This window comes from Lagenorhynchus albirostris, chromosome 9 (genome assembly GCF_949774975.1).
Source record: "Lagenorhynchus albirostris chromosome 9, mLagAlb1.1, whole genome shotgun sequence".
Classification (NCBI taxonomy): Eukaryota; Metazoa; Chordata; class Mammalia; order Artiodactyla; family Delphinidae; genus Lagenorhynchus; species Lagenorhynchus albirostris.
The window spans coordinates 82,292,175-82,305,881 of NC_083103.1; the positions used below are offsets into that span (position 1 = coordinate 82,292,175).

Genomic DNA, 13,707 nt, shown 5'->3' on the forward strand with positions numbered 1-13,707 from the left:
CCAAGGATACTCTACCAGGCAAGGTTATCATTCAGAATTGAAGGAGAGAGAAAGAGTTCCCAGAAAAGCAAAAAAAAAAAAAAAAAAAAAGAGTTTATTATTACTAAGTCAGCCCTACAAGAATGTTAAAGGGTCTTCTTTAAGTGAAAAAGAAAAGGCTATGAAACAAAAAAATAAGAAAATATATGAAGAAAAATCTCACTGATAAATGTCAATATATATGAAATTCAATGGATAAACCAGTTAAGTTAGTATCAAGGTTAAAAGACAAAAATTGTAAAATCAACTATAACTGCAATCAGCAGCTAAAGGATACACATAAAATGTAAAATATTACACCAAAACCTAAAACATGGAGGGGTAAATAAAAAATATAGAGCTTTTAGAATGTGTTTGAACTTAAATGACTATCTATTTAAAACAAGTAGTTATATTTATAGGTCAAAATATATGAACCCATGGTAACCACAAATCAAAAACCTACAATAGATACACAAAAACAAAGAGAAAGGAATCCAAACATACAACAAAAAAAAAATCATCAAACCACAGGGAAAACACTAAAAGAAGAAGAAAAGAGAACTACAAAAACAACAAGAACACAAGTAACAAAATAGCAATAAGTACATACCTATCAATAATCACTTTAAATGTCAATGGACTAAATGCTCAATTCAAAAGACACAGGGTGACTGAATGGATAAAAAAACAAGACCCATCTATATGCTGGCTACAAGAGAGTCACTTCAAACTAAAGACACATACAGACTGAAAGCGAAAGGACAGAAAAAAAATGTTTCATGCAAAAGGAAATGAAAAGAAATCTGGGTAGTAATACTCATATTGGACAAAACAGACTTTTTTAAGTCTTAAAACAAAAGACAAAGAAGGGCATTATATAATGATAAAGGGGTCAATTCAAGAAGAGGATATAACATTCATAAACATATATGCACCTAATTTAGGAGCACCGAAATATAAAGAAAATATTAACAGACATAAATGGAGAAACTGACAGTAATACAAATATCCACCTACATCAATGGATAGATCATCCAAACAAAATCAATATGGAAAGAGTGGCTTTAAATGATATTTTAGACTAGATGGACTTAATACATATCCATTGAACATTCCATCTGAAAACAGCAGAATACACATTCTTCTCAAACGCACATGGAACTTTCTCCAGAATAGATAATATGCTAGGCTACAAAGCAGTTGTCAATAAATTTAAGATGACTGAAATTTATACCAAGCCTTTTTTCCAACTACAATAATGAGAAACTAAAAATCAATAACAGGAAAAACCTGGGGAAAAGACACAAACACATGGAGACTAAGCAACATGCTACTAAAAGACCAATGGGGCAACAAAAAAAAAAACAAAATAAAACTTAAAAAAAATACCTTGAGAAAAATGAAAATAGAAACAAAACTTTACAAAATCTATGGGATACAGCAGAAGCAGTTCTAAGAGGGAAGTTTATACAAATACAGGCTCACTTCAACAAACAAGAAATATCTCAAATCCTTTCCATCTAATGGAATTAGAAAAGGAAGAAAGAAAGCCCAAAGTCAGCAGAAGAAAGGAAATATTAATAATAAGATAAGAATAAACAAATGAGACCTAATGAAATTTAAAAGCTTTTTGCACAGCAAAGGAAACCATAAACAAGATGAAAAGACAACCCTTAGAATGGGAGAAAATATTTGCAAATGAAGCAACTGACAAAGGATTAATTTCCAAAATATATAAGCAGCTCATGCAGCTCAATAATCAAAAAAGCAAACAACACAATCAAAAGTCCAAGTCTCTGGACTAACAGAGAACTTCAGGTCCCAGGGAATATTAATCAGTATGCAGACTCCCAAAAGTCCTCATCTCAATACCAAGACCCAGCTCCACCCAACTGCCTGCAAACTCCAATGCTGGATGCCTCAGGCCAAACATCCTGCAAGACAGGAACACATCCCCACTCATCAAAAAAAAAAAAATGAGACCAAAGAAAAACATGTTACAGACAAAGCAGCAAAGTACAAACCTACATACAAAATAAATGAAGAGGAAATAGGCAACATACATGAAAAAGAATTCAGAGTAATGATACTAAAGATGATCCAGGATATGGGAAATAGAATGGAGGCACAGATTGAGAAAATACAAGAAATGTTTAACAAGGATGTAGAAAAACTAAAGAACAAACAGTGAGGAACAACACAATAAATGAAATGAAAAATACACTAGAAGAAATCAATAAAGGAATAACTGAGACAGAAAAACAAATAATGAGCCAGCAGACAGAATGATGGAAATAACTGTAAAAAGCAGAATAATGAAAAAAGAATGAAAAGATATGAGGACAGTCTTGGAGACCTCTGTGACAACATTAAATACAGCAACATTTGAATTATAGGGGTCCGAGAAGAAGAGGAGAAAGAGAAAGGGTCTGAGAAAATATCTGAAGAGTTTATAACTGAAATCTTCCCTAACATGGGAAAGGAAATAGTCACCCAAGTCCAGGAAGTGCAGAGAGTCCCATACAGGATAAACCCAAGGAGAAAAACACGAAGACACATACTTATCAAACTAACAAAAATTAAATTCAAAGAAAAAACCTTAAAAGCAGCAAGGGAAAACCAAAAAATAACATACAAGGGAATCCCAATAAGTTATCAGCTATTTTTTCAGCAGAAAGTCTTCAAGCCAGAAGGGAGGGGCAGGATATATTTAAAGTAATAAAAGGGAAGAACCTACAACAAAGATTACTCTACCCATCAAGGATCTCATTTGGATTTGATGGAGAAATCAAAAGCTTTACAGACAAGCAAAAGCTAAGAGAATTCAGCACCACCAAATCAGCTTTACAACAAATGCTAAAAGAACTTCTCTAGGCAGGAAACACAAGACAAGAAGAAGAAAAGGACCTACAAAACAGACCCCAAACAATAAAGAAAATGGCAATAGGAACATACATATTGATAATTAACTTAAATATAAATGGATTAAATGCTCCAACCAAAACACACAGACTGGATGAATGGATACAAAAAAAGACCCGGGGCTTCCCTGGTGGCGCAGTGGTTGAGAGTCCGCCTGCCGATGCAGAGGACATGGGTTTGTGCCCCGGTCCGGGAAGATGCCACATGCCGTGAAGCGGCTGGGCCCGTGAGCCAAGCCTGCTGAGCCTGCGCGTCCGGAGCCTGTGCTCCACAACGGGAGAGGCCCCAACAGTGAGAGGCCCACCTTCAGACCCAGAGAAACATACAAACTGAAAGTGAGGAGATGGAAAAAGATATTCCATGCAAATGGCAATCAAAAGAAAGCTGGAGTAGCAGTATTCGTATCAGATAAACTAGACTTTAAAATAAAGACTATTACAAGAGATAAGGAAGGACACTATATAATAATCAAGGCATCAATCCAAGAAGACATAATAATTATAAATATTTATGCACCCAGCATACAAGCACTTCAATACATAAGGCAAATGTTAACAGCCATAAAAGGGGAAATTGACAGTAATGCAAAAATAGTGGGGGACTTTAACACCCCAATTACACCAATGGACAGATCATCTAGACAGAAAATAAGTAAGGAAACACAAGCTTTAAATGAAATAGACCAGATAGACTTAATAGATATTTATAGGACATTCCATCAGAAAGCAGCAGAATACACTTTCTTCTTAAGTACACACAGATCATTCTCCAGGATAGATCACATCTTGGGTAACAATTCAAGCCTCAGTAAATTTAAGAAAATTGAAATCGTATCAAGCATCTTTTCCAACCAAAACACTGAGATTAGAAATCAATTATAGGAAAAAAAAAAAACTGTGAAAAACACAAACACATGGAGGCTAAACAATACGCTACTAAATAAACAAGAGGTCACTGAAGAAATCAAAGAGGAAATGAAAAAGTTCATAGAAACAAATGACAATGAAAACATGACAACCCAAAATCTATGGGATGCAGCAAAAGCAGTCCTAAGAGGGAAGTTTATAGCAATTAAATCCTACCTGAAGAAATAAGAAAAATCTCAAATAAACAAACTAACCTTACACCTAAAGCAACTAGAGAAAGAAGAACAAACAAAACCCAAAGTTAGTAGAAGAAAAGAAATCATAAATATCAGAGCAGAAATAAATGAAACAGAGACAAAGAAAACAATAGCAAACATCAATGAAACTAAAAGCTGGTTCTTTGGGAAAATAAACATAATTGATAAACCTTTAGTCAGACTCATCAAGAAAAAAAGGGAGAGCACTCAAATCAATAAAATTAGAAATGAAAAAGAAGTTACAACTGACACTACAGAAATACAAAAGGTGATAAGAGACTACTACAAGCAACTATATGCCAATAAAATTGACAACCTGGAAGAAATGGACAAATTCTTAGAAAAGTACAACCTTCCAAGACTGAACCAGGAAGAAATAGAAAATATAAATAGACCAATCACAAGTAATGAAATTGAAACTACAATTAAAAATCTTCCAACAAACAAAAGTCCTGGACCAGATGGCTTCACAGGTGAATTCTATCAAACATTTAGAGAAGAGCTAACACCTATCCTCCTCATACCCTTCCAAAACACTGCTGAGGAAAATGAGCTTGGGAGTGTTCCTTCCTCTGCAATTCCTCAACAAAAAATTCCTCAACAAAATACTAGGAAACAGAATCCAATAACACATTAAAAGGATCCTACACCATGATCAAGTGGGATTTATCCCAGGGATGCAAGCATTCTTCAATATATACAAATCAATCAATGTGATATACCATATTAACAAATTAAAGAATAAAAACTGTATGATCATTTCGATAGATGCAGAAAAAGCTTTTGACAAAAGTCAACACCCATTTATGATAAAAAGAACTCTCCAGAAAATAGGCATAGAGGGAACCTACCTCAACATAATAAAGGCCATATATGACAAACCCACAGCAAACATCATTCTCAGTGTTGAAAAACTGAAAGCATTTCCTCTAAAATCAGGAATAAGACAAGGATGTCCACTCTTGCAACTATTATTCAACATAATTTTGGAAGTCCTGCTACGGCAAACAAAGAAGAAAAAGAAAAGGAATCCAAAGAAGATCCAAAGAAGTAAAACTTCTTTTCTTTGCAGATGACATGGTACATACATAGAGAATTCTAAAGATGCCATCGAAAACTACAAGAGCTAATCAATGAGTTTGGTAAAGTTGAAGGATACAAAATTAACGCAAAGAAGTCGATTGCATTCCTATACACTTACAGTGAAATATCAGAAAGAGAAATTAAGGAAACAATTCCATTTCCATTGCAACATAAAGAATAAAATACCTAGGAGTAAACCCACCTAAGGAAGTAAAAGATCTGTACTCAGAAAACTATAAGACACTGATGAAAGAAATCAAAGATGACAGAAACAGATGGAGAGATATACCATGTTCTTGGACTGGAAGAATCAATATTGTGAAAATGACTATATTACCCAAAGCAGTCTGCAGATTCAATGCAATCCTTATCAAATTACTAATGACATTTTTCACAGAAGTAGAACAAAAAATTCTACAACATGTATGGAAACACAAAAGACCCTGAATAGCCAAAGCAATCTTGAGAAAGAAAAACAGAGCTGGAGGAATCAGGTTCCCTGACTTCAGACTATACTACAAAGCTACAGTAATCAAGAGTATGGTACTGACACAAAAACAGAAATATAAATCAATGGAACAGGATAGAAAGCCCAGAGATAAACCCATGCACCGATGGTCACCTAATCTATGACAAAGGAGGCAAGGATATACAATGAAGAAAAGTCAGTCTCTTTAATAAGCGGTGCTGGGAAGACTGGACGCTACATGTAAAAGAATGAAATTAGAACATTCCCTAACATCATACACAAAAATAAACTCAAAATGGATTAAAGACCTAAATGTAAGACTGGACACTATAAAACTCTCAGAGGAAAATATAGGAAGAACACTCTTTGACATAAATCACAGCAAGTTCTTTTTTGACCCACCACCTAGAGTAATGAAAATAAAAACAAAAATAAACAAATGGGATCTATTAAACTTAAAAGCTTTTGCACAGCAAAGAAAAGCATAAATGAAATAAAAAGACAACCCTCAGAATGGGAGAAAATATTTGTAAACGAAGCAAGTGACAAAGGATTAATCTCCAAAATATACAAACAGCTCATGAAGCTCAATAATCAAAAAAGCAAACACAATAAAAAAGTGGGTGGAAGACCTAAACAGACATTTCTCCAATGAAGACACACAGATGGCCAAAGGTACATGAAAAGATGATGAACATCACTAATTATTAGAGAAATGCAGATCAAAACTACAATGAGGTATCACTTCACACCAGTCAGAATGGCCATCATCAAAAAATCTACAAACAATAAGCGCTGGAGAGGGTGTGGAGAAAAGGGAACCCTCTTGCACTGTTGGTGGGAATGTAAATTTATACAGTCATTATGGAGAACAGTATGGAGTTTCCTTAAAAAACTAAAAATAGAACTTCCATATGACCCAGCAATCCCACTACTGGGCATATACCCTGAGAAAACCATAATTCAAAAAGAGACATGTACCACAACGTTCACTGCTGCAATGTTTACAATAGCCAGGACATGGAACCAACTTAAATGTCCATCGACAGATGTATGGATAAAGAAGATGTGGCCCATATATACAATGGAATATTAGCCATAAAAAGGATCAAAACTGAGTTATTTGTAATGAGGTGGATGGACCTAGAGTCTGTCATACAGAATGAAGTAAGTCAGGAAGAAAAAAACAAATGTCATATTTTAACGCATGTATGTGGAATCTAGAAAAATGGTACAGATGAACCTATTTGCAGGGCAGATATAGGGAATGGATGTGTGGACATGGGGGGAGGGGAGGATGAATTGGGAGATTGGGATTGACGTATGTGCACTGCCATGTATAAAACATATAGCTAGTGGGGACCTGCTGTATAGCGCAGGGAGCTCAGCTCGGTGCCCTGTGGTGACCTAGATGGATGGGATGGGGTGGGGTTGGGAGAGAGTTCCCAGGAGGGTGGGGATATACGTATACGTATAGCTGCTTCACTTCGTTGTACAACAGAAACTAACACAACATTGTAAAGCAACTATACCCCAATTAAAAAGAGAAAAAAATAAAACAAATAAACAGAAACAGACTCACAGATATAGAAAACGAACAGTGGTTACCAGAGGGGAGAGGGATGGGTGGAGGGGCAAAATAGGTGACGGGCTTTAAGAGGTGCAAACTACTAGGTATAAAATAAATAAGTTACAAGGATGTAATATACAGAGCAAGGAATATAGTCAATATGTTATAATAACCCTGTATGGAGTATAGCCTATAAAAACATCAAATTACTATTATATACTATTACTATGTTGTATACCCAAAACTAAGATAATACTGTAAGTCAACTATACATCAACTTGTTAAAATGATACCAAATTTATATGATAAAATATTTCAATTTTATGCAGGGAAATTCATTTTTATATTTTTAATTATGGTAGAGAATGGTAGAAATGACTAAGTCCCCATATAGGAAAAAGCTTTTCTCTTCTGATTGTCACTCTAGGATAAAAACTGAAAAGTTCAAGTGTAAAAGCAACATGATCAAAGGAAAAGGGAAGAAAACTTCATGGAGTATTTGGAAAGAACATTGACAAACCTATTTATGTTGGTATGAGACAATCTTAGGGTAGGCAAAGAACATCTGAGGATATTACACTTGATTCAGAAGGAATCCTTGTTACAAGGAAGAAAAATGTGTAATGTCTTTAAGCTGATTTCTAAATTCTAACTGCATTCTCATATATTAATTTTATTAATATAAACACAGTGAGAGTTAGGGCATGATATTCAATGTAATAGAGATGAAGAACCATGACTAAGAAACACCAACTGCCCCACATCACTCAGCTGATAAAGTGGAGCTGAGACTGGACCTATGGTCTTTCCAGAGCTCTGCTCTTCTTCCACTAGTTCACATCCTGTTAATTCTCAGGGCATAATGAACACAGTACTTTATGAAATCTATTCTGGAAGTATCATACAGGGAGGATTAAATAGAAGCAAACTGAGAATCAGGAGACTCCTGAGATACAGACTGCAAATGCCACGATGCCAAAGACTACATGTGAGATTGAAGGAGGTTGGAATGAGCCATCAAAAGAAGAAAATACAGGACTTAACAACATGAGCAGATTGAAAAAGGCAAAGGATTAGAAGACACCACTAAAATTTCCAACCAAACAATCTGGTACAAATAATACCAACTGCATAGGGAAGATAATTTACAGATATGAGAGAAGGGAGTTAATGAATTTGATTCTGGCATATACCATGTATTTCAGAAAACAGCAAACTATACATGGTGAAATGCCATATAACAATTGAAAATACAGGTTTATAGTTCAATTCAAATGTTGGAACTGGAAATTTAGATTTGAAAGGAATTGACACCAGAGTAGATGGATTTTATATTTCAACTTATTAAAATTTTTTAAAGATGAATGGGTCACATCAGAAAATAAATGGTAAATAATAAAGGGTTTTCCCCTGATAAAATTCATATCAAGAAAGTTCTTCTCAGAATATATTTATCAAAATTCAAATTTTATAATCATTGTCAATTTCTCATTTCTTCTGGTCTCAGTTCAATTCAGCATGGTCTCAATGCTTCTATCTACAGTGGTAAATTAATCTCCTGAGATTTAATCAACAACTCTTTTTTTTCCCCCAAGAAGATATGTTCTTTGGTTTTCTTCCCACTATGTTTAAGCTAAATCCTTTTTGATATGCATTGGGGAGAAATTTCAAAGTGATACCTTTGACAATTCTCATCTGGGTTTTAATTAAGGCACTGCACAAAATGCCACCTGATATGTATGTTCTAAAGGCTCAGCATGTGTCAAAAAGAAGTTAGAGGTCAAAAAATGAAACAGGTGTTTAATATTCTGGGAGCTTTAGAAGTACAACTTCAGGTCTAAGGATAGCAACTAGAAAGCCTTGACAAAAGTTATATACAGTTGAACCTTCGAACTGCATAGGTTTGAGCTGTCCACTTATGTGCAAATTTTTTCAATAAATATACTGGAAAACTTTTTGGAGATTTGTGACAATTTGAAAAAACTCACAGATGAACTGCATAGCCTAGAAATATCAAAAACATAAGAAAAAGATATGTCATGAATGCATAAAATATACGTAGGTACTAGTCTATTTCATTATTTACTATCAAAATATATAAAAATCTATTATAAAAAATTACAATTTATCAAAACTTACACACACATAGACTACATATGGCACCATTCATAGTCCAAAGAAATGTAAACAAATGTAAAAATCCAGTATTAAATAACTGCATAAATTAACTGTAGTGTTTACTGTAACACTATAATAATTTCATAGCCACCTTTTGTTGCTATTGTGGTGAGCTCGTGTTGTATCAGCTTAAAATGCCATGTGATGCTAATCATCTCTGTATGAGCAGTTTACCTCTCCAGTAAATTGCATACCACAGTTAAAAGTGATCTCTCACAGTTCCTGTGTATTTTTTATCGTGTTTAGTGCAATACCATCAACTTTGAATAACACCATGGAACCCATACAAAATGCCACTAGTGATGCTGGAAATGCTCCCAAGAAGCAGAGAAAAGTCATAACTTTATAAGGAAAAGTTGAATTGCTTGATGTGAAGAGTAGATTAAGGTCTGCAGCTGCGATTGCCCACCATTTCAAGATAAATGAATTCCGCATAAGGACCATTGTAAAAAAGGAAAAGGAAATTCATGAAGCTGTCACTGCAGCTCCAGCAGCAGGTGTGAAAACCTTGCACTTTTGCAAAATACCTTTTTATCTCATATTGAAAATGCAGCTTTTATATGGGTTCAGGGTGGCTATAAGAAAGGCTCTATAGGCTCTAATTTGATTCAAGAAAAAGCAAAGTCATTATATGATAATTTAAAACAAAAGGAAGGTGAAAGATCTAAAGCTGGAGAATTTAATGCCAGCACAGTTTGATAATTTTAGAAAGAGGTTTGGCTTTTTAAAAATGCCAATATAATAGGAGAAGCAGCTTCTGCTGACCAAGAGGCAGCAGACAAGTTCCCAGACACCATTAAGAAAATCATTGAGGAGAATGGATATCTGCCTGAACAGGTTTTTTATGAAGACAAAAGTGCCCTATTCTGGAAAAAAATTCCATGCAGGACATTTATTAGTAAGGAAGAGAAGTGAGCACCAGGATTTAAGGCAGGGAGGGACAGGCTAACTCTACTTTTTATGCAAATACAATTGGGTTTATAATCAGGACTGCTCTTATCTATAAAGCTGCTAACACCTGAGCCTTGAAAAGGAAAGATGAACACCAGCTGCCAGGCTTTTAGTTGTACAACAAGAAGGTCTGAACGATGAGAACCCTTTTTCTGGACTGGTTCCATAGATGCTTTGTCCCTGAAGTTAGAAAATATCTTGTCAGGAAGGGACTGTCTTTTAAAGTTATTTTGCTATTGGACAATGCCCCTGGCCACCCAGAACCCCATAAGTTCAACATCAAAGGCATCAAAGTGATCTACTTCCCCCAAAACACAACATCTCTAATTCAGCCTCTAGATCAGGGGGTCATAAGGACCTTTAAGGCTCATTACACATGGTACTCTATGGAAAGGACTATCAACACAATGGAAGAGAACCCTGACAGAACATCATGAAAGTTTGGAAGGATTACACCATTGAAGATGTCATGGTTATTTTAGAAAAAGCCGTGAAAGCCATTAGGCCTGGAACTGTAAATTCTTGTTGGAGAAAATTGTGTCCAGTTGTGTTACATGACATCACAGGACTTATGATAGAGCCAATCAAGGAAATCATAAAAGAGATTGTGGACATGACCAAAAAAGGTGGGGGGTGAGGGAAGGGTTTCAAGATATGGATCTTGGAGAGACTCAAGAGCTGATAGACACCACAACCAGAGGAATTAACAGAAGACCACTTGATGAAGATGAGTGCTTTCAAACCAGATGATGAGGAAGAGATATAACAGAAGCAGTGCCAGAAAACAAATTGACATTAGATAATCTGGTAGAAGTGTTCCAATTATGCAAGACTGCATTTGACTTCTTTTACAACATGGACCATTCTGATACGGGCACCAAAACTAAAGCAGATAGTGGAAGGTTTGGTACCATGTTAAAACATTTCTAGAGAAATGAAAAAGCAAAAAAGACAGAAATTACAATGTATTTCCATAAAGTTACACTGAGTGTGCCTGCCTCTCCTGTCTCTCCTTCTACCTCCTCCACCTCTTCTGCCTCTGCCACCACAAGATCAACTCCTTCTCTTCCTCCTCCTCCTCAGCCTACTCGAGGTGAAGACTATGAGGATGAAGGTCTTTATGATGATCCACTTCCACTTAATGAATAGTAAATAATCACTATGCTGTACTGTTAATAAACTTATCTGTTGTGTTTGTGTGTCTGCATGTGAAAATATAATAACTGTACAGCAAGAACTGTATGAGACGTTTTTGTGTCACAGTCATTATCACCTAAGTATTCACTGTGTAGAACATCATGTGCAAGACTTGTATATAAGTGGAAAGCCTATCCTTATATAGGAATAAGGTGAGTGATATTTAATATAAGATTAGTAATGTGTTAGTTTTCTTGCTATTTTATAACTTGTTTTCAAAGTATTACATTACTGTACAGTATGTCTCTCTCATAATTGGAGAAACAGTATCAGCCTATCATCACAATGATTTTTTTAAATGTAACAATGTTTCCAATACTCTATAATGAATATGACTGTATACTATATTTCATAAAAATTTTATAACGACTCATTCATTAGTGTATAGGCTAGGCTACCATAAATTAATTATATTGATTACACTAGGCTACCATAAAGCAATCATACTGCTGCTCCTTTATTATCAATGCATGAAGCATCATACCTGTAAATAAATGAATTTTTCATATTTTATTCATTTTTGATGTCTGGTGTAATACATATAACATCTACTGTGTTTTGTATCATATAACACAATATTGATGTAGATACTGCCAAGACAGACAATTCATCTTGTAAACAGACACTGTTTATGGCACTGTAAATGTGTTTTCTCTTTCTCATGATTTTCTTAATAACATTTTCTTTTCTCTAGCTTACTCCGTTGTAAGAATACAGAATGTAATACATATGCAAAATATGTGTTAACTAACTGTTTTATGTTATCAGTAAGGCTTCCAGTCAAGAATAGGTTATTAGTAGTTAAGTTTTCAGGGAGTCAAAAGTTACATGCAGATTTTCAACTGCATAGGGGGGTCAGTGCCCCTAACCCCCACATTGTTCAATGGGTCACCTGTATTTAAAAAATTAATTTATTTGGGGGGAAGTATAATGTTAAAACAAATGTAGAGCAACCCAGTGAAAACAATTTTGATTTCAAAACAAAAAAAAAGTTAAGGAGAGGTAGGAAAGGTAGCTACCAATTTAAAACAAAATATTCTGGAAGCACTATGATCTGTTTTTATTTTCAGGATATAAGTGACAAAGCATGAAGAGGTAGAAAAATGAAAAGAGGAAGCAAAGTAATAAAAAATGGACAAATTAGGTAGAAAAAAGAAGTTAAGCAAAAATTCTCTTCAATCACAAAGACTATAGTGTTTATAAACAAATTTATGGCCCCTTTCTTCTTCTAAATCAGCATCCTTACAAAAGGGATGAAGGTGTTCCTCATGATCAGGATGACAATATAATTTAATGCCCATATTGGGGTATTTCTACCTAGGACAAATGCTAAACCAGATAAGCTACCAATACCACTGGTATAATCAGGAGTATCCCAGGCAAACCAAAATGACTGTGTAGTAGATTATGAGAATGAACACAATTCCTCACCCCTCTCTGTATCCCCATTTTTTGCAAAGACTTTACAGCTCCTCATATCAAGAGGTGGACTCGATTCCCCACCTGTCAACTCTGGTCTGACCCGATGATTTGTTTTTGGCCAGTATCGTGCAGCAGAAGTGAAGTGCCAGTCCTGAGCCTTGACCTCAAGACACTTTGAGAATCACTTCTTTCGCTCTTGAACTCCTGCCATCGCCATTAAAACAAATCCTGTTAAAGGATTAAACACCATCAGGAGAGCTAAGACAACCCTCCACCCCAAACCAATATCCAGTTAACACCCCCAGAAGCTGAACAGCCTAGCTAACCTGCAGCTGACCATGAGAACCCAGCCAAGATCAGAACCACCCAACTGAGCTCAGCCTAATTGCCTCTAAAATCATAAGCAACATGAGCCACTGTTTTGGAGTGGTTTGTTACACAGAAATAACCAAAATGACTCACTCCCAGTGTGCCTACCACTTCAGAAATGCAGCAATGAAGTTTCCTACTATAGCGACCCAACCCAATCCATCTATACCTGGGGCAGGGTTAAGAAACCCAAGGCTCCTCAACCAAAGCCCTGGAAGATATTAAGCTGATGCTTTTTTTTTTAAGTCTCTTACTTATAGTAACCAAGAATGCTCCATCCATAAATAATATTGGCTATCTTCAATGCTACTTCGAGGAAATTAACATCTTAAATGTAACACTAATATCAACTTGCCTTTAAAATAGCCTCTTTTAAAATAGCCTATAGTTTCAATACCATTT

The 13,707-nt window shown here is 35.3% G+C and overlaps 1 protein-coding gene across 10 annotated transcripts in view; it reads right to left on the reverse strand.

Moving 5' to 3' along the window:
* Positions 1-13,707, reverse strand: part of MSANTD4 (Myb/SANT DNA binding domain containing 4 with coiled-coils) — a 39,992-nt gene that overhangs the window by 12,080 nt on the left and 14,205 nt on the right. For 7 of the 10 annotated variants that reach the window (XR_009542516.1, XR_009542519.1, XR_009542518.1 and 4 more), the window contains one exon: positions 13,018-13,164. The exons of 1 other annotated variant lie outside the window; for it this stretch is intronic. The gene's annotated coding sequence lies outside the window, so the exon portion shown is untranslated. Of the gene's footprint in view, positions 1-8,925; positions 9,193-10,382; positions 10,498-13,017; positions 13,165-13,707 lie in introns of those variants that run through there. 2 more of the 10 variants (XM_060160309.1, XM_060160308.1) reach the window with 2 other exon arrangements.